The 27,798-nt window shown below is 46.8% G+C and overlaps 1 protein-coding gene across 1 annotated transcript in view; it reads left to right on the forward strand.

Moving 5' to 3' along the window:
• The first annotated feature begins 379 nt into the window (after positions 1–379).
• The window catches only part of ANKRD11 (ankyrin repeat domain containing 11), a 123,032-nt gene continuing 95,613 nt past the window's right edge, over positions 380–27,798 (forward strand). Inside the window, exons 1-2 of the mRNA XM_062500174.1 lie at positions 380–1,107; positions 16,498–16,577. The gene's annotated coding sequence lies outside the window, so the exon portion shown is untranslated. The remainder of the gene's footprint in view (positions 1,108–16,497; positions 16,578–27,798) is intronic.

Here is a 27,798-nt window from a genome sequence, read left to right on the forward strand (position 1 = left end):
TGCCATATGGATATGTGCACACTGCCCTTGGCATTCAGGCATTGAATTATTTATCCTCTCCAAATCTGGAGGCAGCCTTTCTTCCCCTGTCTCGAAGAAAACCAAACTTATTCGATGAGTGTTTTTAAAATAAACCGTCGGCTGTGAATTACTGCAGTGGCAGGAGCAGGGTATTGATTGTATGTTGCATTTGGATTCGGAAACCAAAGGTTACAACACTGCATGTCTTGTGGAAACACTGAAATATTTATTTTGCTGGTAGGTGCAAGTGTGTCTGTGCCTGGTGCTGGGTTCATATGTGGCTGAAATGCCATGTAACGAAATTTCCGGACTTGGAGAACGGAAAGGGTAGAAAACTTTGCAGTGTGTGTAAAAACAGCTTTGTCTCAGCTTTGTGTGAGGGAATGCATGTTTTTCCAGGGAGAGGGCATCTCCTGTCCTCTTGTGCTGTGCTGGATTTGCTGTGAGAGCATTATTAAGGTGGTCCTTGTTTGGGTGATGGGCTTTGGTCCTCACTGAGGGTGTCACGGTGGGGTGGTTCCAGGCTCAGGGAAGCAAAGGCTGGAGGGAGCTGCCTCTAATTTTTGAGAGACTGACAGCTTTGCAGGATAGAAAGGGTCTCAAATAATTTACCTTTAGGGCCGCATAAAGCTGCTAAAACTGTGTCACAGGCATGGAGAAGAATCAGAGTCAGGAAGGGAGATGTTGCCCTCTAAAAAATTCACCACAATTCAGAGGCAGCGTGTCCCTGAAGGCTCAGCAGCCAGAGGCTGGGCTTGGAAATACAGTGCTGCCCTCAATATTGGGATGTGAAATGAAAGGATGTGTAATTAGGAACTCCAAAAAAAAAAAAAAAAAAGGTATTAAATAGCTTTAGAGGTGAATGGAAGCTTCATTATTAAGCACCAACTGCTTAGCTGCAGTTCATGGTGCCTCTTCCTTTCAAATCACGCACACATGAAAGTGCTCCCCGCCCCCAGCCGGGGCCTTATCGGCTTATCTGGGCAGGAGTTCAGAGCCATAAAAACTATATCCTGCTTACACCTTCCAGCCGATCCTGTGACCTGTGCTGTGTAAACAAGTTGTACCAGGAGCTCCGAATGACTGGTAAGTGGCTGGGTTTCTGCAGGCTGGTTAGGTCCAGGAGGAGCCAAGATAAAGTTCCAAGAAGTTCTCCTTTGGGAATGGTCTCCTGATAGCTGCTGTGGGGAGGGAGGAGGTGGCAGGGCTGAGATCCTGCTGACTGTGGCAGTGACTGTATCCCATGGAAAGCACTTTGGAATAGACTTTACACTCCAGGGCTGGTGTTTTCCACGTTCTACAGGAGGGATGGCTGTGGCAGATTGTGAAATGTCAGCATTGTGGTAACAACACCGACCGGCGCTCCGTGGTTGCGTCAGGCCTTGGATGTGCTGGAGATGTAAGCCTGTCTATAAATACATCCATGTATCTTTGGATGGATGAGATTAGCCGTGGCGATGCTGGGAAGAGATGTAGGTAATGCAGGGAAGGGGGTGTGTGTGAGTGGGGGGGGGGGACGGGACACAAGCGTCCTGCTCCTGGCTGTGCTCGGGGGGTTGAAATACCACCGGGTGCTCTGGTTACGGCACTTGGCTGCTGCCCACCCCAAGCTGTCTCCCTGGCTTCATCTTGCAGCTCAGCACAGGCAGATCCATTTATTCAAGCTGGGTTCAAAGGAATAAATTTGGGGATTTAGAGTGTGAAACTTCACCTTTCTCAGCAGCCTAAGGGTCCAGTGAGCGGGTTTGAAGGTGGAAAACCTGTTCTCCTTGAATGCTGACCTTTTTTATTCTTGTGGTTTCTTGTCCCCATGTATGGGGGAATATGCTGGGTTTGGGAATTTGGCTGGCTGGTGGCTGTTCTGGTTTCCTTCCTCGCCGTGGCTTGTCCTGGCACGCGCCAAGGTCCTGTGTGGTGGCTCTCCTGGCTCTGGGCTCTCTGTTCCTCATTTTCCCAGCAGCCTGGAAGGTTTCTGACTCTCCCAGGAGATCAGAGGTGCCCTGTGTTACTCATGTGCTCGGTGGTGAATTCAGTTCCCTTCCCCTGTGATCAGCACAGGCACTGGGGTGTTAAACTGGTTCTGTGGTGGGAGATGAATTCCTCCGAGTTAGTCCAGGGGGGAAGGGATCAGACAAGAAGTCAACTTCATGGCTCTTTCCTGGTGTGCTGAGCTCCTTGGTTTAGGGAGCTGGAGGCTGTAGTCTTAAAATGCTGAATCTGATTTCCTCCTGCAGTGTGTTCTGTCTGCTTTACCCACCGGGATGTTTCTTCTCCCTCCTGTCTGTCCCTCACCTCTCCCAGGAGTCTCATCTGATGGAGGTTCTGCTCTTGCCTTGGTCCTCATCCGAGATTCTTGTCTCTAATTTTAGCCTGTCTGCGTTTTGAGGTCCCCTCTCGTCTGTTCCTGCCTTTCACCTTCTCTCTTTTTCCTGCATCTTCGTCTTCCTCTGGAGAGCTGAACCTTGTTTTTATAGGAGGAGAGTGAAGCTGTGGGTGTGTTGAGGTGAAGGCTCCTGGGGTGTGGGGGATGCTGGTGAGGATGTTTGGGGTGCTGTGTGCTCCTTCCCTCTCCTGCATCTCCTTGCTGTCCTTGCTTGGATCGGCTCTTGGAATCCCCTTTTGCAGATTTATCCTGTATTTGCTCTCTACCATGAGGTTATTAGTAGTGGTAGTACTGCCCAGCAGCCTGGTGTCCCTGAATCTCCTGCTTTTCTCCCTGCAGGAAAGCTGCAGGCTGCCTGGTTTTCCTTGGAATCTCACTCTATGTTAGCATGCATTAGCTTACATTTACAGAGAAAATGACTTTTCTAACAGGGAGGCATCTGATACAGTCAGGTCTCCTCAAAGGGGTGTGGAGCCCATCAGGGAGAGCAGGGAAACTGGCCCTGGACCCTGAGCATCCAGGATGGCTGCTCATCCTGGTGGGATCCACCTGCTCGGAGCCCTGGGAGCACAGTTTGCGCAGCATAATCTCATTTGTGCCTGGAATATAAATCCTGGCTGTTGCAGACATGCAGCCTGGGGTTTTACAAGTTCTTTTGTGAAAACAGCATTCAGCCCCTCCACTGCTGCAGCAAGGAGCTTCCCTGGAAACCCAATCCCAGCAATTAGTGAGGTTTGCAGAGGATCCTAGCAACTGCTGCTGGGGTTCCATTGGCAGGGGTTAAGTTCTGTTTTTTAGACTGTTTATAGTTGCATTCTGTGCATTGTATGGAGATACATAAACTAAAGCACGAGAAGTTCCACCTCAACATGAGGATGAACTTTTCATGGAGGGTGGCAGAGCCCTGGCACAGCTGCCCAGGGAGGGTGCAGGGTCTTCCCCTCTGGAGATATCCCAAACCCACGTGGATGTTGTTCCTGTGTCACCTGCTCCAGGTGACTGTGCCTTTGCAGGAGGTGGGACTGGATGCTCTCTAGCATTCCTTCCAACCCTCCCCTATCTGCATATCCTATGGAGGGAAAGGTGGAGGGGTCATGGAGCAGTACTGAACTGAACGCTGCTGTGGGCTCTGCAGGAAGCTGATCCTCAGAGAAAGTGGAGCATGGCTGGAATATATTGGGTGGTGTGCGACTTGGGTGTTTGTGGGTAACCTGAGCTCACCTGTGAGGAGTTTTGTTACCCAGATACTCTGTGACCTGACTTGCTTTTGTCAATAGTGGCTCTGGCTGACTGGGGAGCGATGCTTTCCGCGAGGGTGGTTATGTAAAACCTGAACGCGCTGCGTTCTCCCAGCTCGGCTTTACAACGTGCACGGGGCTCCGGCTGCAACTTCAAAGGAGGGAGTTTGCTTTATGGTTGAACCTATGAGCAGTTTTATGTGCAGGGTGGAGAGAACTCGTGGAGAAGATTGCAGTTTTCCCACTGTCATAAAAAGTTACGATCCTCATGATCCAAGCATTGTTCCGTAGGCGGAGGCAGGAGGCAGATGCAGAGGTCAGTGCGAGCGTGCACGGAGCGAGCTCAGATGTGCCAGCACACTGAATGCCCTGCTCTGTGTTCCCAGCTCTCCCAAACGCCTTCAAAAAGTGCCTTGTGCTTTTTCTGGGCCTTCATAAGAAACCTGCACCTGTGTTACTCGTGGAACAGGCAGAGCATTTCCATGGGAAAGGAACTTGGCAGGGTGGCTGAGGGGGGGCTGTTTTCCAGGGCAGTATTTTAGACCCTGCTGAAAATGTGGCGTTTCAGTGGCACAGACTGTGAGGCAGTTCATAACCTCCTTCCTTTCTCTGGGCTTTTCTTTGGGGTACCAGGCAAGGGAGTTAAAAAAATAACAAAGTGGCTGCGTTTTGAGGAGCCTCATTCCAATTAACTTCCCTCATGCTCCAGAAGATAGATTCCCTAAAAAAGGACTATTCAGGCAAAGTGGTGATGGTGAGGGAGTATGATCACCTTTTACAGCCTTAATTGTGGCCTTTTCTGAACGTATTTCAGTGGCCTGTGCTGTCTTTAAACCCTGGTGGGGTATAAGATTCTCCCACCTCAAATTCTGAGGTATAAAGCACATTTCCAGTTCTCAGTAAGTCATAGCTGATTAAAATAAGTCACTACACCAGTTTCAGTCAGATCTCTTTAAATATAAACTTAACCTCTCCTTTAAACCTTGTTCTGCTGGGATGGGGAGGCATAAATGTAGTCTTTGTTTGCAGCCAGGAAAATGGAAGGTTCACAACATTCAGAAATGTGTGTTTTAGATCCTCTGAAAACCTGTTCCTTAAAGAATCTTACTGTTTGGAAATGGGCAAATACTTCGGGTATTCTTCAGCTTGAAGAATTTTATTCTGATGAATAGACTAAAACTTAGGGGGAGCAAAAAAATACTCTGCTCCTTGTCTTTGGGTGATCCATTAGCTGCTCCAGCTGCCTTTTATTTATTTTTGTAGACACATGTGTGAATGTAAACATTTTATCTGGAATGGCCTTGCAAATGTTCCCGCATTAACATATATTGTCATGGAGAATAATTTTCATTTAACTGTAATTTGCTTTATATTTTCCTGCCTGGTTGCCATGGAAACGCAGACGGATGTGGCAGGGACTCCTCACAGGAGCCAGGTTATGGATTGCCTCTCTAATGGACCTCTGTTAATCACACTGCAGCCTGCACTGGAGGAACCAGGGCTCTTTGCAGGAGACACTTTATTTAGATAAACTGTGAGGTGCCTGTGCTATCGCAGCTTAATATTCAGAGTTACCAGGGGTGTTTTTCCCTTCTCCAGAAGTTTTTTGTCATGAGAACTATGCATTATGATTCTGGAATTGAGATTTATTTATTTAAATTTAATGTCAGTTAGACTTGATTTTCAATTTTCATTTCATTTGCTGTAATAGCTTAACTGGTAATGTTCTTTTCTGGGTTTAGTCTAAGATCTGAAACGCTTGAAACAGAGCAGTGAAGCATTTGTTATCCTTATCCCTGTGCAAGAAGTTGACTTGTTTTCCATAATAATGTGTCTGTGCTTTTATGTTTCCTTTTGGCTGCCAGCAGGTAGAAAGGGGGCACAGATGGGTTTTGTGAAATTTATTGCCTGTGGATTTGGGGTCTGTTTTGCACCTTGTGTTTTTGGCTGCCTTGTCCATGTCTGTCTCACGTCTGCTGTTCTGAGCTGAGCCCACACGATGTGTCCAGGGAAGGGAAGGGATGTGGGGCAGGGTCTGGAGCACCAGGAGGAGCTGAGGGAGCTCAGCTCAGAGAGGAAGAGGCTGGGAGGAGACCCTCTCACTCTGGAGGTGTTAAAAAACGTGTAGATGTGACACTTGGTTTAGTGGTGGCGTTGGCACTGCTGGGCTTGATGACCTCAGAGGCTTTTCCAAGCTAAATTACTCTGTGATCTCCAGGATTATCAGTGCTCAGATTCCTGATGTTTTAGGATGCTGATCTCTGCTTGTTGGGTCCTTGGAAAGAGCTGCCCTCTAACTACTGAGATAAGAATCATGGTGGCATGGGTTCAAACTGAACTCATCAATTAACAAACGATTAATTTTTGGTTAATGGGGATGAGCTCAAGGAGAGAAAATCAACCGCCCAGGACTCTTTGCTCTGGGTACTTTGATGTCAGTAACCTAAAATTGTAACTTAGAGATGTGAATTTCATTTGTCTCCTGAATCAGACCCCTCCAGATGAATTTTTGGGTGGGTTTTACGGGGAAGTTGTTGTGGCCCTTCCTTTGCTGCTGCTTGTGGTCAGACACCCATGGCTGGTTACGTAAGGCCAGATTACTCCAGCACGTGGATGCTTCCCCATGCATATGGTCTCACAGTTATTTCTTGGTACTTTACAGGAGGAATTGGGTAACATTTTGTTCTGTAATGCAGGATGAAGAAACCCAGCATGTTTTTCTGTAATGGCGTATAAACAAGTAGTGTAACATCCTATTTCAGGCGTTTGGAGGAGGAAGGGCTCAGGAGGGGAGGCAGGGCTGAAGCAAAGCTTTATTTTCCTAGACCTACATACCAGATTTTAGTAGCTCTGCCTTTGGTGGATGCTGTGAGTGTTACAAATGAGCTGTTTTTCGAGGTGTGTAAGCTCAATTCAGTGGGTGCTGTGGATGTGGAGGAGCCTTGGTTGTGGAGGTTACCTCTGGTCCCCTCTGCATTTCTGTGTCTTTCACCAGGTGATGTTGGTGCTCTTTTGCTGCTCACAGGGGGTGAATGTGATAAGGCCAATCTAATTTTAATAAAAGTCTGAAAAATGGCTCAGATCTACTCATGACTTTTGGGTCTTGTGTTCTTGAATTTTTCCTTTATTTTTATTTTTCCTCTCCTCTTCTGCCTGTTGTCCCATGAATACTCAGAATTGAGCATTTGTGTTCCCCAGTGGCGCATTTGGGATTCCCAAATACACCTCTGCAGGTGGGTAGGTGAGGCCATCTGCATCCAGGCAGTGCCATCTCTGAGCTCTGAGTCAGAATACCTGGCAATTTATGAAATAATAAACTCCCTAATTGTTGATTGCTCTCCAATTCATAGTGTTTCTTGCATTTTATCCCATTTTTCGGACTCCTGGATCTGAAGCAGTGATCCCTGCACACTTGCCAGGTGTTTTTCCCAAAGGTGTGTCCCTGAAGGGTTGGTGATGAACGGCATTGTTATAGGCAGAAGGCAATGTGACTAAGTCACCTTTTGTGGCCTGGGAATGGACTCCTGCCCCTGATAATTGGGTTAAATATTGGCCTCATGGTGGCCAGGAGAGCAGAGAGGCTTTGGTGGCTACTGGTTTTTTTTTTTTCTTGAGGCTGCCCTTGGAAGCTCCACTTTGAGGGTACTCTTCATCAGGAATTGGAGTGTCAGGACAAGGGGAAATGGCTCTGTGCTGCCAGAGGGAAGGGTTAGATGGGATATCAGGGAGAAATCCTTCCCTGGGAGGCTGGGCAAGCCCTGGCACAGGGTGCCCAGAGCAGCTGGGGCTGTCCCTGGATCCCTGGCAGTGTCCAAGGCCAGGCTGGGGCTTGGAGCAGCCTGGGACAGTGGGAGGTGTCCCAGCCCATGTCAGGGATGGCACTGGATGGGCTTTAAGGTCCCTTCCAATCCAAACAATTCCAAGGTATTTTTCAGGTTCACTAACATGGGTTTGGACAGCAGCTAATGCTGCTTTACCAGTAATCATAGAAAAAGTGGTAATTGCAGCTAAAACATTATAAAACCAAACTGTTGTTCTGCTCCTTTCAGTCTCTTGGGAATTTGGGTTGACTTTGAGCCACTCATCACCCCATGTTGTGCCACGAGCACAGCTTTGAATTTATCTCTGTTAATTGTGCCAGAGATCTGGGAGGAAAGAGCACTTTTAATGCATTTCTATTCCCCAAAAATGGTGCAAATCGGTATGAACTGTGTGTAGGGGGATGGTGGTGGAGATTAAAGGAGCTGCCTTGTGTGCAGTCGTGGGAAGAGGGATTTCTTCAGGGAATGGGTGAATTGTTTCCTTCTGCTCTGAGCAGCCTCTTAATGAGCTGCCCTCTCCAGGGTGCAGAGAGATGAACCTCCCATGGCTAACTCCAGCCTGGGAGGCTTCCACCACATTGCTGCCTTTGGATCCTTGGAGCTAAAAATACATCCATGCTGCACAGCAGACTCCAGGCACGTTAATCTGTTCCCTTTAGGAAGGAGACTTGTGGTACTGGATGAACTACTGTGGAAATTTTATTTTTGCTGCGCAGCGTTACCAGTTTTCTTCTTCCAACGGAAAAATGTCGTGGAAATCATTGTTCTGGTTGGAATTCCCTTTCTGACAAAAATAGCAGCGATGGGGTGGGGTGCTTTGGAATTGTTTAGTGAGGAAAAGTTTTGGAGGAGTAAGCTCCCCCAGGCTGCACTGGCTCCACCACGTCATTCCTCTGTACTGTTCAGGCTCCTGCAGGAGCGTTCCCACCAGTGGTTTTTGGGACACTTCTGACCACTCCTGGCTCTTGCAGCACAGCTCTGGGTTGCTCTGCCACCTTCCCCCATTGAGCTGAGCTCATTTGGCTGTAATTCAGCACGTGTTCCTGGGATTGAAGAGGAATGAGAGCCTGCCAGGCTAACACCTCAGAGCACTGCTGCAGTTATTGCAACCTCTGAACACAGTGATTCATCCCCAAGGCAGACACAGCTGCTGCCCTCCACACCTCCCTGGAGCTCCAGCCATGCTCATGCCATGTGCTCCAGCCTTTCTGGGATGCTGCTCTTTCCTGCCAACCTTTATTCCAGGTAGCTTTGGGAATATTTTAGGGCAGCAGTAACACGAGGGCCGCATTAGACACAGGGCAGAGACTGGAGCTGTGTTTTCTGCCTGCTGTTGAGCAGCTCAGTAGCTGATTTTCTCTACGAGTTACAACTTGAATTGCTGCTGTTTGTGCCAGTGGGGCGTTTGAGGTCTGGGATCCAGGCTGACTTGCAGCGAGCATTGTGTAAGCGTGTGGAGCTCTGCTCTCAGCACTTTGTTTCCTCCCTGGCTTTTGCCTCTCCAGCTATTTAAGATTCAGAGTGTATTTTCCTCCTTTGATGTTTGGCTTACCTTGACAGGCTGGGGGAGCTGGGCTTGTTCAGCCTGGAGAAGAGAAGGTTCCGGGCAGACCTTAGAACCCCTTCCAGTAATAAAGGGGCTCCAAGAGAGCTGGAGAGGGAGTTTGGACAAGGGCCTGGAGTGGCAGAACAAGGAGGATTGGCTTTAAACTGAAGGAGGGAAAGATTTAGATTAGATATCGGGAGTAAATTTTTGGCTGTGAGGCTGGTGAAGCCCTGGCACAGGGTGCCCAGAGCAGCTGTGGCTGACCCTGGATCCCTGGAAGTATCCAAGGCCAGTCTGGACAGGGCTGGGAACAACCTGGGCTAGTGGAAGGTGTCCCTGCCATGGCAGGGGTGGGACTGGATGGGCTTTGAGGTCCCTTCTCACCCAAACCATGCCATGATGTTGACACAGGAGCTCACCTGCTCACCAGGCTCTGTTTTCCCTGGATGTACTGCTTCTGCTGCTGCTCATTAGCACAGGCTCAGACACAAGCTGCTCAGGCAGCCTAAACCATTTGTAAGGAAACTGTCTTTAAAATATGGATGGCATTAGAGGGACTCAGGCTTAAAATTAGAAACTGTTTATGATGCACAGTTGTAGTTGTTTACCTTGAACCCTAATTATCTTATTTCCTGAGTTAAAAACGTCATGTCAGCTTGCTGAAGCAAGATTTGATGACAAAGGAATTGTTTTTAGCCACCAGCAGAGCAAAGAACACTTCAAAATGTGTGTCTAAATATGATTTTATAACTTAAAGTATACCACACTCAGGATTTTAAATTGGCTCTGGAAGTTGCGTGGGCTTACGGGTTGGCCATTTGGCCAGGGATCAAGGGACTGGGTTTAATCCTGACTCTGTCCTTTTGTCCTCTGAGCGTTTTCCTTGCCACCTTCTGTGCTGTTTGTTTGGATTGCTCTGTGTTGGAAGGGAGGGCTGAGCCCTTTCCCCGGGTGGTTGTGGCCATTCCTGGGGTGTGGGATTGTGATGCTGCGGGGGTGAGGCTCCCCCACCCTCCAGCCCCTTCTGAGCAGAGAGCCATGGGCTGAGGAGCATCAGGAGTTTTCTGCTGGCCTGGCAGGTTCAGCTGATTCATGGACAAGCTCTGGAGTGGCCTGAGAGAGAAACTGGGTGCCAGCAGCTGAGCGAGGGCAGAACCTACAACCCTCAAGCCCCTCTGAGCGGTTGGGGCACCTCAACGGGCAGTTTGACTTCCTCATTCTAGCATTATTTGTTATTACTGTGTTTCCTTACTTCATTATTCAGCAGTGCTCTCTGATCCTGTGCTGCTGAGGTGGCCTGTGCCCTCCTCACACCCTTTTCCAGACTGGATTTCTGTACCCCGAGTGAGATGGCAGCTGCTCTTTCCTTACCTGGGCCTGCTGCTGCCAGGATGCTCCTTTCTCAGGAGAATGGAAAGTGGGAGGGGAGCAGCTTCTTTAATGATGACAACTGCTACTTAAACCTGTTCAGGGCTTAGAATGGAAAGGGAAAAAAAGATCAGTGGAAGCTGTAGATGCTTTCAGTGTATGTGGGATTTTTAAGGAATCTTTTTATTCTGACCTTAACTTGCCAGGCCCCAGACAATAGGGGAGGGATGCTGTGTAGAAATCAAGGAGGTGCTTCCTTTCAGCTCTTTCTTTGCTGTGTAATTTGAGGTGGTTGTAAGGCACTCGTAACTCAGGAATTGTGGACTTGAGCCACATTCTACAATTGCATTTTTAATGTTGCTTTCTGGGGACCTCCTGGATTGTCCAGCCAGGTAACAGTGTCTGATCCTACGTATCTGGGTGTGTGGCTGCCACCTGCATATTCCTAAAAAACCTGGTTGGAGTTGTTGAAGTGTCTGGTTGTAACATTCCTGTCACCACAGAGAGTTTTCTTGGCTTGGGGAGGTGATACTCAGCCTGCTCAGAATCCAACCAGAAGCCACTCCATGGATGTTTGCTGTGTTTTTCCCTCTGTGAGAGAGACTGTCTGTTCTTGAAGGCTGAACAGTGATTTCCTTGACTCCTCCTTGGCTAATGAGCATGCTTTAAAATGGGATGCTTGCATCCTTCTCACCAATCAGCATTGGGAAAGGAAAGGAAATAGTTCAGGTATTAATAGTAACCTGTATCCAGTTTGTCACAGAATTACAGGGATGCAAATGTCTGGGACTGCAAAGGTGACAAATGTGTCTGTCTGTCACTCTTTTCTTTTGAAAAATGGTATTTTCTCAATGTATTAAAACTGAGTATTGAGTAAGAAATGCAGTTTCATTCATTTTTAACTGAAGTGGAGGTCGCTGTGGCCTAGTGGCATCATTCACCCTCCTGCTTCCCTTAGGAAGAGGTACTGAGGGAATTGAGTGGGACTTGGTGGTGAAGTCACAGGGAGGGATTCAGTCTGGGGAGCTCAAGGAGGCATTTGTCCCATCTCACTCCTATTTAGGAGGAATGGAAAGGAGGAGGAGCCTGAGCTATGACAGCAGCTGTGAGCTCACTTTAAATTATGGCTTTAATTCCAGAGAACATTCACCCTTCTTGCCTTCACTGGGTCAGTGAAGTTCAGCATCTTGGAGCTTTATCCCCATTCCTGGAAGTGTCCAAGGCCAGGTTGGATGGGGCTTGGAGGAACCTGGGCTAGTGGAAGGTGTCTGTGCCTGAGATGGAGGCAGGAACAAGGAGAAATTTGAGATTCCTCCCAACCCAAACCATTCTGTGATGTATCCTCACAAATTCTCAGCTCCACCAATTCGCTGGAGATCTCCAAACAGCTTCATCGTTCCTGAATTTAGGCTTCTGTCAAGCTCCACTTGCTAGGGACTGCATTGTCCACGTAGGACTTTCAATTAAAACACAGGACAATTTGTTTTCCCAGGAATCACATCTTTCCTGCCCTTTGTGCTTGTTGCAGTGGGACAAATTAAACCTTGGGCTCTTCAGCCCACACAGGTGTCTGTGTTTTTGAGGGCAGTATCAGCTTATTTTATATTTTTTATCAAGTGGCACAGACAACACAAGCTTTAAAAACTGTAGATATCAGCATACATCTTATCTGCAGGGCAAAATAAAGGAACTTCAAGAATTTATCACCTACTTTCATTCTGAAAGCCATCTAATTAAATTTTACTTGATGCTACAATTTTGTCACAATCAAACACGCTGAAAGGTGTTTTTTTTTATTTTTAGGACTAGTGGAATTCTCTGTGTGCTTTGGCTTTTCACTTGCTGCTGTTTGAGCATAGTTGGTTTGTGACTGCTGCAGGAATAATCTTAAACTGTAGTGAAAGGCAGGTGCTGGAGCTTACCCCAGTGCTGGGAATCTCTCTGAAAAGGATGGGAATGTGAAGATTTGCTCTGTGTGTGTGCCTGGAGATGGCTGTGCTGGGAGCCCCTGGTAGGCTGCAGGGGTTATTTATCTCTAATTTACGTGGATTTCTTGGAAATAACTCTTCACCCCCCTTCAGAACTACAGAGCAACTCCTTTTCCTCCTCTTCATGGAGTGGTCTGAGGATGCTTTTCCAGGCTCCTGAGGGAAATGGCCATAAATCTGATGATCAGTGTTCACTGTCCATCCCTTGAGGGGCCAGGAAAGCTTTCCTGCTGTGCTGGGCATAGCTGTCCTGATTCTCACTGGGATGGGATAGGCAAAGCTCCAGACACAGGGGATTTCTGCACTGTTTATGTATAGGTGGCACGTTTTCTTCCCCAAACTCCAGCAGAAGGAACCCATGGAGATTTATTTATGCAAGACATCTGTGGGGTTTGTAATGCTGCTGCTTGTGGGTTCTTCCCCCGCTCCCCAGTCTCCATTTTCTCAGGTTCTGGAATCACAGTGAGATTTTAAGCATTTTTCCCCATTTCAGCAGGTGAAAGCTCTGGCTGTTGTCTGTCAGGCTATGCCTGACTCTGAGCTGTGCCTATGGAGTGCACTGGAAAACACCTCCAAATTTCCTTGTACTTGTTCCCCCTTGATTCTGTATCAGAGGTAGTGGAGCTTATCTTGAGAGCAGGAGCTCTGTGGGTCTCAGGTGTTCCCCGGGTATGTTTTCACTGGAGCCCTCAGAGATGCCTTATTGAAATTCTGCAATAAGAATTTACTCCTGGAATTGTTTTGAGGGAAGCAGATGAGTGCTGTAGAAAAAAGGTTCTCTTACTCCCTTGAGATTTTTTCCATTCAAAAGTTGGTCTAAAACAGAATCTAAATCTCTGATATCCTGTGATGCTGCTTAGTTCTGGATCACCATAAAATGTGAATTGATGTGAGTCTGACTTGGGGGTCCAAATAGAACTTCTCCCCCAAAAAACCACTAATGGTGGGCACACATTTGTGGGGACATTTGTCTCTGGATTTCTCGGGATGAGACAGCAGCAGTGGCTTCCTTCCTGCCCCCTGTGAAATGGAGATTTAAGGAGAACCTTTCTGCATTATTGATCAAATTTAGAAACATTGAGGTGTATGAAATCATTGAATCTCCAACACATTTTTTGTGGGGACCCTTGTAGGGGACTCTGCATTTGCACAGAACTGGTTTATTCCTTTCATGAAGCCAATTCCCACCTTGCTGCTGGGACCAGTTGGTGTTGCTGCCACATCCCAACTCCTCTGGCATGAGGAGTCTGTAGCTAATGTCAGTATTTTTCAGGTCACAGCTTGGGATTGTAAAGCATTTTCCATCTTCAAATACTAATTTCTGTGAGGTTACAAGATACCCTTCTATTAAGGATGTTTGAATTATGTAATTCCCATTTTTTGATGGAATGCTGGCAGAAGTTGCATGCTGTGCTCTGAATGTGAAGTCCTGATTTGTGTGTGGGTGCAGCAAGAATCACTAACTTGGGGAGGTGATGAGGGACCCTATGGTCAATGTTAAGATCAGAAATTGGTGGGAAAATCTAGCAATTTAAACATTTATATGTTTATTTTGGTGGAACCGTGTGCTTGCCCAGAGTTTCCAAGTTGCATCACGTTAATGGAAAATAAAGTATCCCAAGTCTTGAAAGACTGAATCTGTTTTAAACCAGACCTTGAGCATGTGATTCTCTGGTGTTTTTATGACCATTCCAAGGCACAGGAGGACCAGTTTGTTCCATGGTGCACTTGCCGGTGGCTCCTGTGCTGTGACCACGAGCTTGGCAGATTTGCAGTGTTGTCCCATGGTCAGACCTGCAGGTTCCCAGGAGGGACAAGGACAGTGATGATACTTCGTGAAGTGATACATTTTCATCAGCTAGAGCCAAGCAAATGGAATGGATAGATGTGCTTATTAATTATAATGTGGCTTTTGGAAGTGAGGTTGGGTTTAAATTGAAATGTTGGATTCCACGCAACAGGAACGTTGTGTGAGTGACCTGAGCACGTACAGCCAGTGAGGCTGTGCTGGGCATCTCCCACTGGAGTGTTTGCTGCATTCCTAAGTGATTTGATAATAATTTCATTTAAAAATTGTGCCATGTTCCTTGTGAAAATTACTTGGCTCACGTGTGGTCGCATTAGGATACTTTATGTATCTTTATATGTGAGCCAAGGAATGAATGAATTTGCTGTATGTAGGCCAGCAAGCAGCTGTAAGTAAACCTTGAAAATGGTGTATCAGTGTCATGGGACTGATTTTTGTTGACTTTTTGGTAATTTTATTCACAGTTGATCACAGTTGTTGCCCAGAGAGGCTGTGGCTGCCCCATCCCTGGAAGTGTCCGAGGCCGGGTTGGAGCAGCCTGGGCTGGTGGGAGATGTCCCTGCCCATGAGAGGGTATGGAATGGGATGAACTTTGGGGTCCTTCCAGCTCAAGCCATTCCATCATTCCTTGACAGTCACTTCTGTCAGCAAGCATTTCCAGACAGTGTAGTTGGAAATTCAGCTGTTTCCCCCCCAGTTTATCTCTTACTGCTGTTGAAATGCTAATTAGTGATGTGACTGTTACTATGGAGGAGCGGATAAAAGAAGCAGGGGAATCCTGCTGGAAAAGGTGCTGTGCAAGTACTACCACTGTGCTCCTTAGGGCTGCAGTTCTCATCAGGGAATCCCTCGGTGCTCCAGGACTCCTTAGCCTTGGAAAAATCCACAACGTAGCCATGTGTCTGTATCTCCTTTACTTGTCTCAAAATAAAATGCCAGAAAACTTCCGTTTTGCTCATCTGGAGAAATTTACCTGCTGCAGGATTCCTTGAGTCAGGACCCTGGGCTTTCACATCTTCCTCTGGGTTTTGGGGTTTATTTTGGCCTGTTCCTTTTCACTGAGGCTCCCAAGATTTTCCTCAGCCCAGCTGGAAGCAGCTCTCCCCTGGATGCAGCTGCATTGCTCATCTGGACATCTTCCCTTTGGCTTTTTCATTGGGGAGTGAAAGTTTCCCAAAACAAACACGTCTCTCCCAGGGTTCCTGATCTCCTCCACTGTGTCTCAGTCCCAGCTGGCTTCAGAGTCTCTCCTGGATGGTTCTTGGAAGGGACCATCCCATTGGAAAGCAGCTGTCCAAATCCAGCTACATCAGAGTTGTTCGTAAGGTGACTAGTGGTGGTAAAACATAAAATTGTCACGAGCTCTGTAAGGCAAGAAATTCAGATTTTTTTCACTGTAACTGGAGCAGGGGTCAGTCACTGTGTCCCTCAGTGTGGTTTGCAGTGCTTAGAGATTGGATGGAATATTTGGGGTTTTGGGGAATTGGGCATGGGCAGGATGTGGAGCTGGCAGTCCAGCCTTTCACCTATTTTAGCAGACCAGAATAACATCCCTGGGACTGGGGAAGGCCAAGTGCTCCCAGGACACTGGAAATCAGGGTGCTGATTTCCATACCTATGGGTCCCTCACCATCCCACTGAGCTCCTCCATCTTGGGAATGGTGAGGAGTGCAGGTCTTGGCCTTGGAATATGCTAGCCCTTTCATGTGTGCCAGTTAATGAATGTAATTCCCCTTGCCCTTGGGTGCTGACAGCTCCTGCTGGTTCCTGCCCAGCTCAGAAATTTCACTTTGGGAATTTCTAGCTGGAAAAACATCATTGAAAGTACAAGAGCTGTTAAAAAAAAAATCAAGTTAGAGCTTTGTAAAAGATCCACTGCTATTCAGAGCAAAGGTGTTCTTGAAAAGAGTGCTTGTGCCGTGAGTGATTCCACAGGGGTTGTTTGGGAAGGTGAATTCCTGGCACAGGAGCTTGTTCTAGCTCTGCCTGTCTCTGGGTTCATAAGCTGCTCAGAGTTTGGGGGGTGTCATGCCCTCGTTTGTAAATAGAATAACTCTAAGCCCACCCAGATGATTACAGGGTCCTTGAAGCAGGTGATTTAAAAAAAAAATACATCAGAAAGTTATGGAAGAGGGTGGATGCTTGGTCGGCTTCCACTCTTTCCTTTATTCCTCTGTTTATGCAGAGTCATTATCAGGAAGTTTATTTGTGGATTAGGCAAGGGTTTGTACTTGGTAACCTTGGTGTACTCAAATTCAGTTTGCGTGTGGTGAATCAAATGCACTTGTTTTAATTTTCTAATGAACAAATCCCCGTGTTTTTCAGATTACGCAGAGTTTTTGGGACACACCTCTGTTGGATTTTAATATATGTCCTGTGAAGAACAGCTTTCAACTATGGAATCGGTAAATATTGACTTTGCTTCTGTCCAAAATGTCTGGTTTATTCCCTCACAAGTGCTTGTGTCTCTGCTGGATTGTTTGGTTTTGACTTTTTCAAATGTTTTTCTTTATTTTCTGAAATTTGAAAGCAAAAGTTGCGAGTTCTGTGGAATATATAGAAGGTACTAACCAAGAATATTTTGGGAGTTGTCTGTAGTCCTGAGATGCCTTTTTAATTTTAGATAGTTTTGAATATAGTTTTTCTCTGACCTCAGTGAAATAAAAGTGAACTTTCCTGTGTGGGCAGTTCCAGCACAAGTTTGCCCAGCAGACTGTACAGCTTGTTGGTGCTGCTGACTGCTGAGTATTAAATAATATCACAGTCCTCTTTCTTTCTCTTTGCTTTCCAAATGTCTTGAAAAAAACCCAAAGTCTCTAAGTTTCCCAGTGTTACGTCTCCTTGTGATTAGCCTAATTGAAACAGATGGCACCTACATTTCATTTTGGGCAGAGAAACCTCCCAATCTGCTGAGACTACAGTTGGATGCAATGTTAGGATTCAACTTTTTGGGAGCATTAACAGATGCAGAAATAACAGGCTGTTGTAGAGTGGAATTTAGGGGGGAAATGAGAGATTTTTGCCTCTGGTCTGTGCAAGAGGGTGGGAGAGGCTGGTGCTGTCCTGGAAATCCTGATGGTGTGGCTGGAGCTGGAGACAGGGGATTGTTTTGGCTGTGTGGTTTTTTTTTTTTTGGGTTTTTTTTTTTTTTTTTTTTTTGCTGTGATGGGAGCTGAGCAGAAGCTGGGTGGGCTCTGCTGGGGAGGACGTGCAGGACTCAGGGTCACCCCCAGCACAGCCAGAAATCCTATGGGGAAAGCTCCCAGTGGATAATACAGAGTGTGGCTCCTGCCTTGGGGCCCTGGGTCCTTGGCTGACCTCTGGGATTATTTGTGATGAGGTTGTCAGCACCATAAAGGCTGGTGCTGGAGAGCTGCTCAGTGCTGTCCAGCCCTGCTCCATTGCAGGCTGATAGGTGTCTTTTGTCCTGGATTTTGAGGGGAAAAAAAAGGAAAAATCGTTGTGTTTAGTGTGGCCGTAATAATTTGGAAGTATTCAGATGGAGACAAGATGTTATTTCAGCTTCCCCTGGTGAATATTAATAGCAGGAGAAGCATTTCACAGTAAGACAAAGCAGAGCAGGCATCGGTGCTGTTAGGTAATTAAAGTGTATCAGGTGTGAGCCCTTTTCCTGGTGTGTGCAGGAGCTCTGCCCTCCTTCCTGGGAGCTCTGCAGGACCCTGAAAAACCCAGCTCAGCCCTAGCATCAATTATAAATCAGGCTGGCTGCTGTTTGCTGCCTGCTTTTATTTCATAGCTGGGGACAAAGGTTTTTTCCTTCCGAGTTTTGGAGTAAGTGGTGTTTGGCTTTTTGAGTGCAAGCTGTCCTTTTCAAATCAGGGTAACTAAAACTTACCCAAAAATCAGATGTGTTTGCACAGCCCTGTTTAGAAGGGTTTGCTTGAAGCCAGCCAGGTCATCACAGAGTCAGGGAATGGTTTGGGTTGGGAAGGACCTTAAAGCACACCTTGTTCCACCTCCTGCCATGGGCACACCTTCCCCTATCCCAGGTTGCTCCAAGCCCTGTCCTGCCTGGACTTGGACACTTCCAGGGGTGGGGCAGCCACAGTTTCTGTGGGCAGGGGGATTTGCTGCTCTTTTTGCTGCTGGCAGCAGGAGTTGCTGCACCACTCTGGGCTTGTCCTGGCCTTTGGTGGCTCCCCTGCACCCCACAGCACCAGCTGGTGCCATCCCTGTGTCCCCAACGCCTTCCCAGGGAAGCAGAGGGGTCAAGGCTTCCTCCAAGCAGTAGCTTTGCTGGTGGCTGTGGCAGTGGTGTTTCAGGGAGCTCCTAATGAATATGCAGGTGTGGGATTAAAGGGATGAATGAGGAACAGAATTGCTTTCCAAGCTGCAGCCTGACCTCCCCAGAAGGGCACGATTGTAAAGCCGAGGCCTGGAGTGGAAAAGCAATTACAATACATGCTGCCAGGATTGAATTGTCCTCGGAAAGTCAGATGCTGCAATAATGGGAGCGTTGTTTAGGTGGAACGTGACTTCACTTAACTGCTCGGTGTTTTTCTATTAATGCTCTTAAATGTGCTCACATTAGGTTCTCAGGTCTTACTGCTCTGGGGGAAATGGAGCTCAGTATTCCACCAGGAAGATACTTCTCTGCAGGAAGTGTTCTTCTGAGCTTACTGCCTTTTTTCTTTCCCCCATGTGTTTCAATTTTTACCCCTTCTAAATTAGAGGGGCTGGAAGATAACCCTGTGGCAGTGCAGTGTACATTGATTTTTTAGGGTGTTGGGATTGTGGAGCCAAGGAGAGCTTTCCAGGAGGTCCTGGGGTACAGAAGTGTTTGTTGGCTTTTGGGTTGAGTAGCTGGTGTGTTATGAAGCAGGGCCTGGGGAGGGGGAGCTGTGTACAAGGGGGAATTAATAGTCTGAGAAAGCTGGGATTGTTCAGCCTGTGGGAGAAGGCACTGGAGGGACGTTTAGAACTTCTTCCAATGCCTCAAGGGGCTCCAGGAGAGCTGGAGAGGGGCTTGGAACAAGGGATGGAGGGACAGGACACAGAGAATGGCTTCCCACTGCCAAAGGGCAGGGCTGGGTGGGATTTTAGGCAATAATTGTTTCCTGTGAGGGTGGCAGGCCCTGGCACAGGGTGCCCAGAGCAGCTGTGGCTGCCCCTGGATCCCTGGCAGTGCCCAAGGCCAGGCTGGATGGGGTTTGGAACAACGTGGGCTAGTGGAAGGTGTCCCTGCCCATGGCAGGGGGTGACAATGAGGTGAGTTTTGAGGTCCCTCCCAACCCAAACAATTCCATGATTCAGTGCAGCATTAAAGAAGCAGAGCTGTGTGGCTTGTGGGTTTGCTGACTTCTGCTGGAGCCCTTTGTCTTGGAAAAACAGATTTTGGAAGCTCCATAAAGCAGCTGGGTGGCTTTCCAGGTGTGGGTTTGCCCAGAGCTTTTCCCCAGAGCTGGTTTGGGTTTGTTCTGCCATGTGGGGCTGGTGGGGAACACCCCAGGTCCTGCTCTGTCCTCCCTGTGTGTGTGTCAGGTGGGTCTCAGGAGCAGTAAATGTTTGTGTGGTCTCCTGGACAGCACTGAAGTGACACAGTCTAAATTTAACTTTTAAACCCATATCTTCACTGCCAGCAGAAGTTAAGCAGAGGTGGCTTAACTGTGAGCCTGGAGTTCTTTGTGGGTCAAACAAGCCTTGAGTTTTTGGACACAAAACCCTGCTGAGACCTACAGGAAAGTGCTTTAAATCCTTCCCTGTCCCCGTGGAAAAGCTGCTTTTTCAACTGTAATCTCAGCACAAGCATTTGCTTTGAGTGGTTGAATTGCTGCTTTTACAGTTCTCCATATTTTTGTAGAATTTGTTAAATTGCCAACGTTATTCACGTGGCACTTTTGGCAGGTGCCACCTACATGCCCTCAATTTGAAGGTACCTTTCAGGAGCAGTGTAGGTAGGGAGGCTCCTCTCTTGCATGTCAGACGTTGGAGAGCGCAGCACTTCCATTAATTCACTTTCCCTGACCTTTCCACTGCTAATAAGCCAAGCTGGAGCACAATGCAGCACCTTAATGAACAGACCTGAGCTGAGCAGAGGCTGCTTTGAAAGATGTCTTGCTTGACTCGTTCGTTGGGTGTAATTTTGGTCCATTTATTCACCATGGCACACATGGGAGTTCTTGGTGAGAGCAACCCACAACCATATATAGACCTTTTTCTCCTTCCTCTAGTGTTTAGAACTAGAGAAAACCACGTCAATAACTGCTTGAGAAGAAGCAAAATGGTTGGTTGGGCTTTTTCTCTGAATCTACTCGGTTTTGAATAATTTTATTCTCTGAGGGGATATATTGTAACCAGAAAAATCCTCATTTTTAGGATAAATACACTTTTGAGTTAGGATTTTGTAGATTTATATCAGCTAATGTAATGTATGCTGAAAAATGCACACTTCTGGGTTACAGTTTTGTAGATTAATATCAACTGACGTGTAATGTACACTTAAAAATCACAGTTGCATTTAGGAACGAGTTCATTAAAACAAGCAGACAGTGCAAGGGATCATAATTTCAGTAACTGCCAGCCTGTTATTTCCCACAGAACACTCCTGAGCCACCCAGCCCGGGTGACACAGGGAGGCTGGGTTTTTGGGGAAGGCATCTGTAGGTTTCTTGACCAGTTCCTGCTTCCACTGTTGTGCAACATTGGTGTTCCTGGGTGTGACCTCTTGGGAAAGTAAAAGTGCTGGGGGGCAGGTTGTGGGGTGGTGAGCGAGGGTTTTATTTATTTATGGGTGTTCCACAGGGCACCCAGGTGTGCTCTTGAAAGTTGTGGCCTCCACCCTGAGGAAGTGACACTGGCTGGGGAGTGAAGTGGCAGTGTGATACATGGCATGGCTGCAATCCCTTGTTTTCCAGAGGTGTCCATCACGGTATGATTAAGTGCAGATGATGCTCTTGGCAGCAGGAGATGTGCAAGATGTTCCCACCTCTGGTGCTCATGGGCTTCAGGCTCACAGAGAGAACCTTCTCTCTTGCTGTAATTCTGGAATGAAGTTTGGGATGTTCTTGTTACTTCCCCTTTTGTGTAGGTAATGGTGATCCTGAGGTTCTGACCTTCAAATCCTGAGTTCTTTAAGTGAGGGGAGTGGTTTTCTGTTCAGGGAATTCATGCCTGTCATGGGAATGCTGGGGGAGATGGCAGCAGTGGCATCTTTAGTGGCTGCAGGTGGGACAGTCTTTGTCCAAGGAACAGCTCAGCTGCTGGACACCCTGTGAGGTGGGAATTGTGGCTTGGAGGTGTTTCAGTAGCAGGAGACCCAGAGTGTGAATTTATGGGAACCTTGTATGGAGAGGGTGATTTGGCTGAGCCAGTGTCTGACACAGACAGGGGAGGTGCAGCCTGGTCCTTGTTCTGCTATTTGTGCTAGGAAAAGTGAGAAATGGTTATTGCTAGCAAAGGCAAAAGGGATGGATCTGCTTGGAAGGGGACTTCAGACACAACAAGGAAATAATTCTGGAAAAATAAGTCTAAAATGTTGGATTGCCCCATCCCTGGAAGTGCTCAAAGCGAGACTGGATGGAGCCTGGAGCAACCTGGTCTCGTGGAAGGTGTCCCTGCCCGTGGCAGGGGTGGGATGGGATGAGCCTAAAGGTCCCTCCCAACCCAAACCATTCCATACTTCTATGTGGAGTGTGGAGATAGGAAGCAGGCATTAGCAATGTTTCTGTTTCCTTGGCTAAGTTCTTGGCAGAGCTTTGGTTTTGGAACAACGGGAAAACAAGGACTGAGCTTTGCTGGCTCAGCCTGATTCCTTCCTGGTTTAACAAGATGCTTGAGGACTCACTCAGGTGTTCCAGCAGTCTTTTTTTGCTGCTGGGTGTTTTCCCTATTTTACGGTGGTTTGCTGGACTTCTCCAGGAATCCAAAGCTGAATTGTGTTTAGCAAGTTGGTGCTTTAAAGGAATGTTTTGATCTTGGGTTGTGACTGGACAGGCTGATTGTTTCCAGTTGCTGGAGACGTGCAGGAGCTGGGAGAGGGGAGGTTTTGGGTGTTTTGCAGGAACTAGTGGATATGAAGGGAGCAAGGGGCTGTGCCCACCATGGCAGAGGCTCCCAGGGGCTGGAATTCCCAGAACTGCTCCCTGTGCCTGGGTGTTTTGGGAAGCTGACACGCCTGGCTTTGGCCTCAGAAGTGGCTTTGGGTTGTTGGACAAACACTGAGAGCTCTGCTTTCCATCAGAGCTGTTTCATGCCTCGCCTGCCTTCCCTTTCCCACAGCCCTGGCTCGTCCCAGAGCAGGCAGATGGCTGCAGGAGCTGCCTCAGGGAGTTTTGGGCAGGCACAGCCCTTGGATGAGTGAGGAAAGTGGGGTTCTGGAGCTGTGGCTCTGGCTGAGCCTCGGTGCTTCCCCCGAGAGCAGCGTCTCAGCTGCGACATTCTTAACTCTTGAATTTGGAGCAGACTTAGCAGCTCACCTTTGGGGGTGGGAGCTTGGGAGGTTGTCAATACTATTGCCTGGAACCATCTGTTCCTACCACTAAGTAGCTGCAAAAATCAGTAATTCATTCCCTTCTTTATTTTTTTTTTTTTTTGAGGAGATAGGGTGTAAATCTTCTCCCTTGTTATTTTTTAAGGGCTCCTTCATTATGGAAGACAAGCATCTCCACGGTGCTGGAACCGACTTAATCTTTCATCTAAATTTATTTGAAATTTAAATCACCTGTAGTTATCGATATTAGAGGTTACTTTGGAGCACAACAGCTATTTCTGGGGAGCTGGGTGCATGGGGCTCCCTTATCAGCCAGGCATGTGCTTGTGTAACTTCTCCTTTCTGGATGAGCCTCTCGCAGAGGAGTGGGGACACTAGCCACGTGTACAGGTTATTTTGGGAAATCGCCACTGTAAATGTATGCAGTGTTTGCTTTTGCAAAATTAGTCATGGAATCCTATTTTTCATTTATTTTTGCCCCAGTGAATTAACAGTCCCAGTGGGCTGGCCCTGGTGGTGATTGTGGTGAGGGTGTGCTGATGGTTCTCGTGGGGCAGTCATGGGAACACCAAAACCAGCACTGGTTGTAGGACAGACCACTGCAGGTATTAGCCCAGTCTGAGATTTCACTCCTAGGCTTAAAAAAATCTTAAAATCAAGATGAGCTGATATCACATAACTGTGTCAGTGTTTAGTAGGAGCTCCCAAGGACTGGTGTTGTTTTCATTGCAGGTGGTGGCACCAGAGAAACCTTGGGTTGGTGTCCCTGTCCCTGGCAGAGGGTGGAGATGGGCTTTAAAAGGTCCCTCCCAATCCAGAGCACTCCGTAATTCCATAACTTTCCTGCCTGAGGCCTGGTGTTTGTTGGGGATTTTACACTCTTCCTTACTGTGTCAGCAGAGTTGAGTTTTCCATGTGTTTATTTTGGTAGTTATCTAAACTCCAGAGCAAATACCTGAAGGTTCTGTCAAGCCAATGTCCAATTCTCCCAACATTACACCAATGGCAGAGTTGGGTTTTGTCTAATCTGAAAAAACAGGTTGGATTTTGGTGGAGTTTGTGTGTCTGGACTCATCCTAGCATACAGTAATGTGAAAATAAAGCCATCAATTCCTTGTGTACCCTTAGAAAATGTTAATGCTTTCAGGCTTCAGAGGGTTTGAAGAAAGGTTGTAGTTCAGAAGTTGTCTTGTGTCTTGCAGGGACACCTGGACTCCATGGGGCAGAGCCAGGTGGTTTTCAAAGCACATTCCCTGTGAATGTCCTGGGTTTCCTTGCCTAACATTTAACCTTTGTTCTGAATTTCCTGGAGGTCTTGACACCCAGTTCTGTAAAAGATAGGAGGGCAGCTGGGGAGCTGGATGTGTTCACAGGCATGTGGCACCTCCATCTTGGAGGTAGCAAATACTTAAAAAAATTGGAAAAAGTCATAGGAGCTGGTCAAATTGATGGATGTGAGTGGGTATGATGGGAGGAGTTCTCTGATTTTGATTCATTTATATAATTTTTCAGCTGTTGAACAGTACAAGGAATCACAGGTCAACATTGAATAGCTCTGGTTATTCTCCACTGGTCCTAAACTTATTGCTGGTGTCATATGAGAAATATACTTTCTTTTTATGTTGCACAGTCAGAAGAAAATTATTTTGTTGTCTTCAGTAATTTTTACCTCATTCTTGTAGTCTTGCCAATATCCTGTAGTTGTTTTTTGCAGGAAGCCTTTCAGCGTTCTCTTAATTGGAATTAACTTTTGTAAGACAAATGCACGTTTGGGTTGAAGATAATGTAGGAAATAAATATTCAGGGAAATTTATTTTAAGATAGTGGAAAGACTCATTCATTGGAGAGCTTTGCTTTGGAGAGGTTTAAGGAGAGTTTTAGGGTAATAATAGAGGAATAATCCAACTCTGCTCCTGAGTCCTCTCTGTGAATTCCTCTGGAGGGGCAGCTCTGGTGAGCAGGGCCAGGAGCTGGACTGGATGATCTTTGTAGGTCCCTTCCTACTCAGGATATTCCACGATTCCTCTGATTCTCTGATTATTTTGAGTAACCTTAGAGACTGGTAGAGAGTCTACTTGTTATTGTCTGGTAAATTATGTTCATTAACATAATTACACAGTTTTAATGTTACATGGAAGTTATATGGAATCAAAATCAAATAGCAACAGGTAGTAAATAATTGGGCAAAATAAAAACAAGAAAACAAATAATGAAGAAAAATAATCATGTATTCTTTTCCTGTCACCAGTCAGGGCTGCAGCTGGATGTAGCAGCTGCCCAGTCCTGAATCCTTTCTTCCTCTTGTTTTTAGTGCTGCTTTACAACAGTCTGAAGGAAATCTCTGTCTAAACCAACTGGTAGCAGCTCCTCTGGGCTTTGCGTTTGGCAGGGTGTCACTCAGCTGAATTCTCCTTCCTTTTCTAAATTCTCCTCTTTCTCCTTGCAGTGTTTGGTTACTTAGTGCTATAAGGGGAACCTGAATATGTGAATTTAGCCAAACCCTTGAGTATATAAAGTAGAGAAACTTCCCTCATTCCCTTGACCTCAAGCTTGCTGAGGTAGGAAAGCATTTAAAACACCCACAGCTCTATGTGCACATGCAGATGTATTTTTAAGTGTCCCCTACTTGAAGGTCATCTGCAGTTCCAGTTGAAGTGCAGTTTGGATTTCCTGGAGCTGAGGACTGTCCTTGGGGCTGATTCCCGTGGTCTGCAGGAGCGTGGGACCCCAGGGGAGGTTTTCATCCAAGGGGTGCTTTGGACCTGCCCTAGTGAAGCAAGTGCAGAGGAGCTGCTCCAGGGCTGGAGCCGGGCTGGGAGAGCTGGGGGTGCTCACCTGGGGAGGAGAGGGATCCAGAGAGAGCTCAGAGCCCCGTGCAGGGCCTGAAGGGGCTCCAGGAGAGTTGGAGAGGGACTGGGGACAAGGGATAGGGGGACAGGACACAGGGAATGGCTTCCACTGCCAGAGGGCAGGGCTGGATGGGATATTGGGAAGGAATTCCTGGCTGTGAGGGTGGGCAGGCCCTGGCACAGGGTGCCCAGAGCAGCTGTGGCTGCCCCTGGATCCCTGGAAGTGTCCAAGGCCAGGCTGGACAGGGCTTGGAGCCACCTGGGCTAGTGGGATGTGTCCCTGCCCATGGCAGGGTGGGATGGGATGAGCTTTAAGATCCCTTCCCTCCCAAACCATTCCATGGCTCCAGGACAGGAATGTGGATGAGCATCTCTCTGCCCACAGCAGCCTTCAGAGCTGCCTCATCTCTTTTTATTTTCAATCCTTGTGAAATGGCTCTGGGCTTGGAGCTGGTTCTGTGTGAGCCCAGGCCAGAATGAGACAGGATTAATTAGATCTTCGGGAAGGATAACTGTGAGCTGGGCATAACAACAGCATGGAATTCCAGGGATGTGTTCTTGGCCCAACCACAGTTATTTCTCAGTGTCTCATTCCCAAGCACCCCTGGGCTCTGGAGCAAAAGGATATGAACAAAAAAGCTCATCCTTGATGGTTTACACACTAAAAGCTGCTTCACATCAGTGAAGTGATCAACTGTGGGTTTGATCACCTCTTGGTGGTGTCTTCTGGTGCTTCTGTCTGTAATTTGGATACCTGCAGGACACTGCCCTAGGCTGAGACTGACCCCTTAGTAATGCTGAATTAAATAATTATATTAAAGTATTAAAATTACCCTCTAATACTGTGATTTTCTCTGCTGTTACCATGCAAATTGTATGGTTTTGAGCAGGGACAGCTTATTTAGGAATCCTGTGCTGCCACTGGTGCCTCTGCCCTGGAGGATGTGGTGGCTTTAACATCAGGTGTCACTTTAAAGTGAATATTTTTGTGAGGTTAAAAAAAAAAAATCTCCCTGTGCTGAGCTTCCTTTGCTCACAGAAATAGTTTCTATATCAATATTTAATTTACAGTAGCTCCAAGGAATAGAGAAAGACCTGGACTCTATTTTTTTTCTAGTCCTTAATAAATTTCCTTGGAACAACTCTTGGTTATAAACAAGGAGGACAGAGTGTCCTGGGCAAAGGAGTGAGACAGTTTGTGTTAAAACCATAAGTGTTCATGGCTTTAACATCGGAATGTTCAGTATTAAGGATCCATCAGGTACCTTGGAGTAGCCCTAGTTCCCAACTGCTCTTTTTCAGTCTTTTTTTCCTCCTGGGATTCTTCATGGCTTTACCCCTCGATGCAGATTGAGATGTTTTTGTTCCTGAAAACCTTCAGTTCCTGATGCTGCCAGCACAGAGCTGTGCTCCAGTTCAGGAGAAAGTGGGTTCAGAATTCCAGACATGCTCCTGGCACGACTTCAATTAAAAGGTGTTGAAAGAGGCTGGATTTTGCAATTTGGCAAAGTTGGAATTTCTGTCCCTGTTAAAAACCTTGGGGATCCCTGGGAAAGGAGCTTGGTGCTGGCTTTTTTTTCTGCTGGGTGAGGAAGAATTTATACCGTCATCCTCCTGCTTTGACCCAGTTATGAAACCCTTGCCTGTAAAATTATTAATCTGGGGACTCTCAGCCATTCCAGTGTGAGAATTCAAGCAGTGGGAGTTTTCCTGGAGAGCCACCTCCAGTTTAGCCATTAAAAGCTGGTGATAAATCCAGTGAACTTAGTAAAATATATATTGCAGTGTGCCATGAACCTTCTTCATTACTCTGGAATTAATCAATGACTTGGACTACTTTTTCCCCCTGCTCAGCCATACTTTCACAAGGTATAATTAAAATAAAAAAAGCTCCAGTTTTCTTTTTTGTTCAACTCTGCTGTTGTTGAACTATGTGTGGTTTGGACTTCAGCCCTCCAGAATGTTGGCAGAAGTTCCTGTCTGGAAAGAAATGGTAATCCTTTTGGGGTTGAAAAACGGGGAAGGAAAGATGGCTGTAGCAGGGATGATTTCAGGCAGGCTAAGTAATTTTGCACGTATATATATATATATATATATATATATATATATATATATATATAACATGCACTAACATTTGTGTGATTTTTATACAGATGTTTGTAATTTTAGTGGTTTTATGTCAGATTTGCTGATTTTTAGTTTATTGTAGCCATTCCTATTTTTAAATTTTTTATACGAAGCTTAATGGAGTAGCTAAAGTTGCGCATGGAAATTACTGCAATTTCATTATTGCATTTTAATTCAGCTGAGGTGATAGAAAAGTCACCT

This window comes from Cinclus cinclus, chromosome 11, assembly GCF_963662255.1.
Source record: "Cinclus cinclus chromosome 11, bCinCin1.1, whole genome shotgun sequence".
In the NCBI taxonomy this organism is placed as follows: domain Eukaryota; kingdom Metazoa; phylum Chordata; class Aves; order Passeriformes; family Cinclidae; genus Cinclus; species Cinclus cinclus.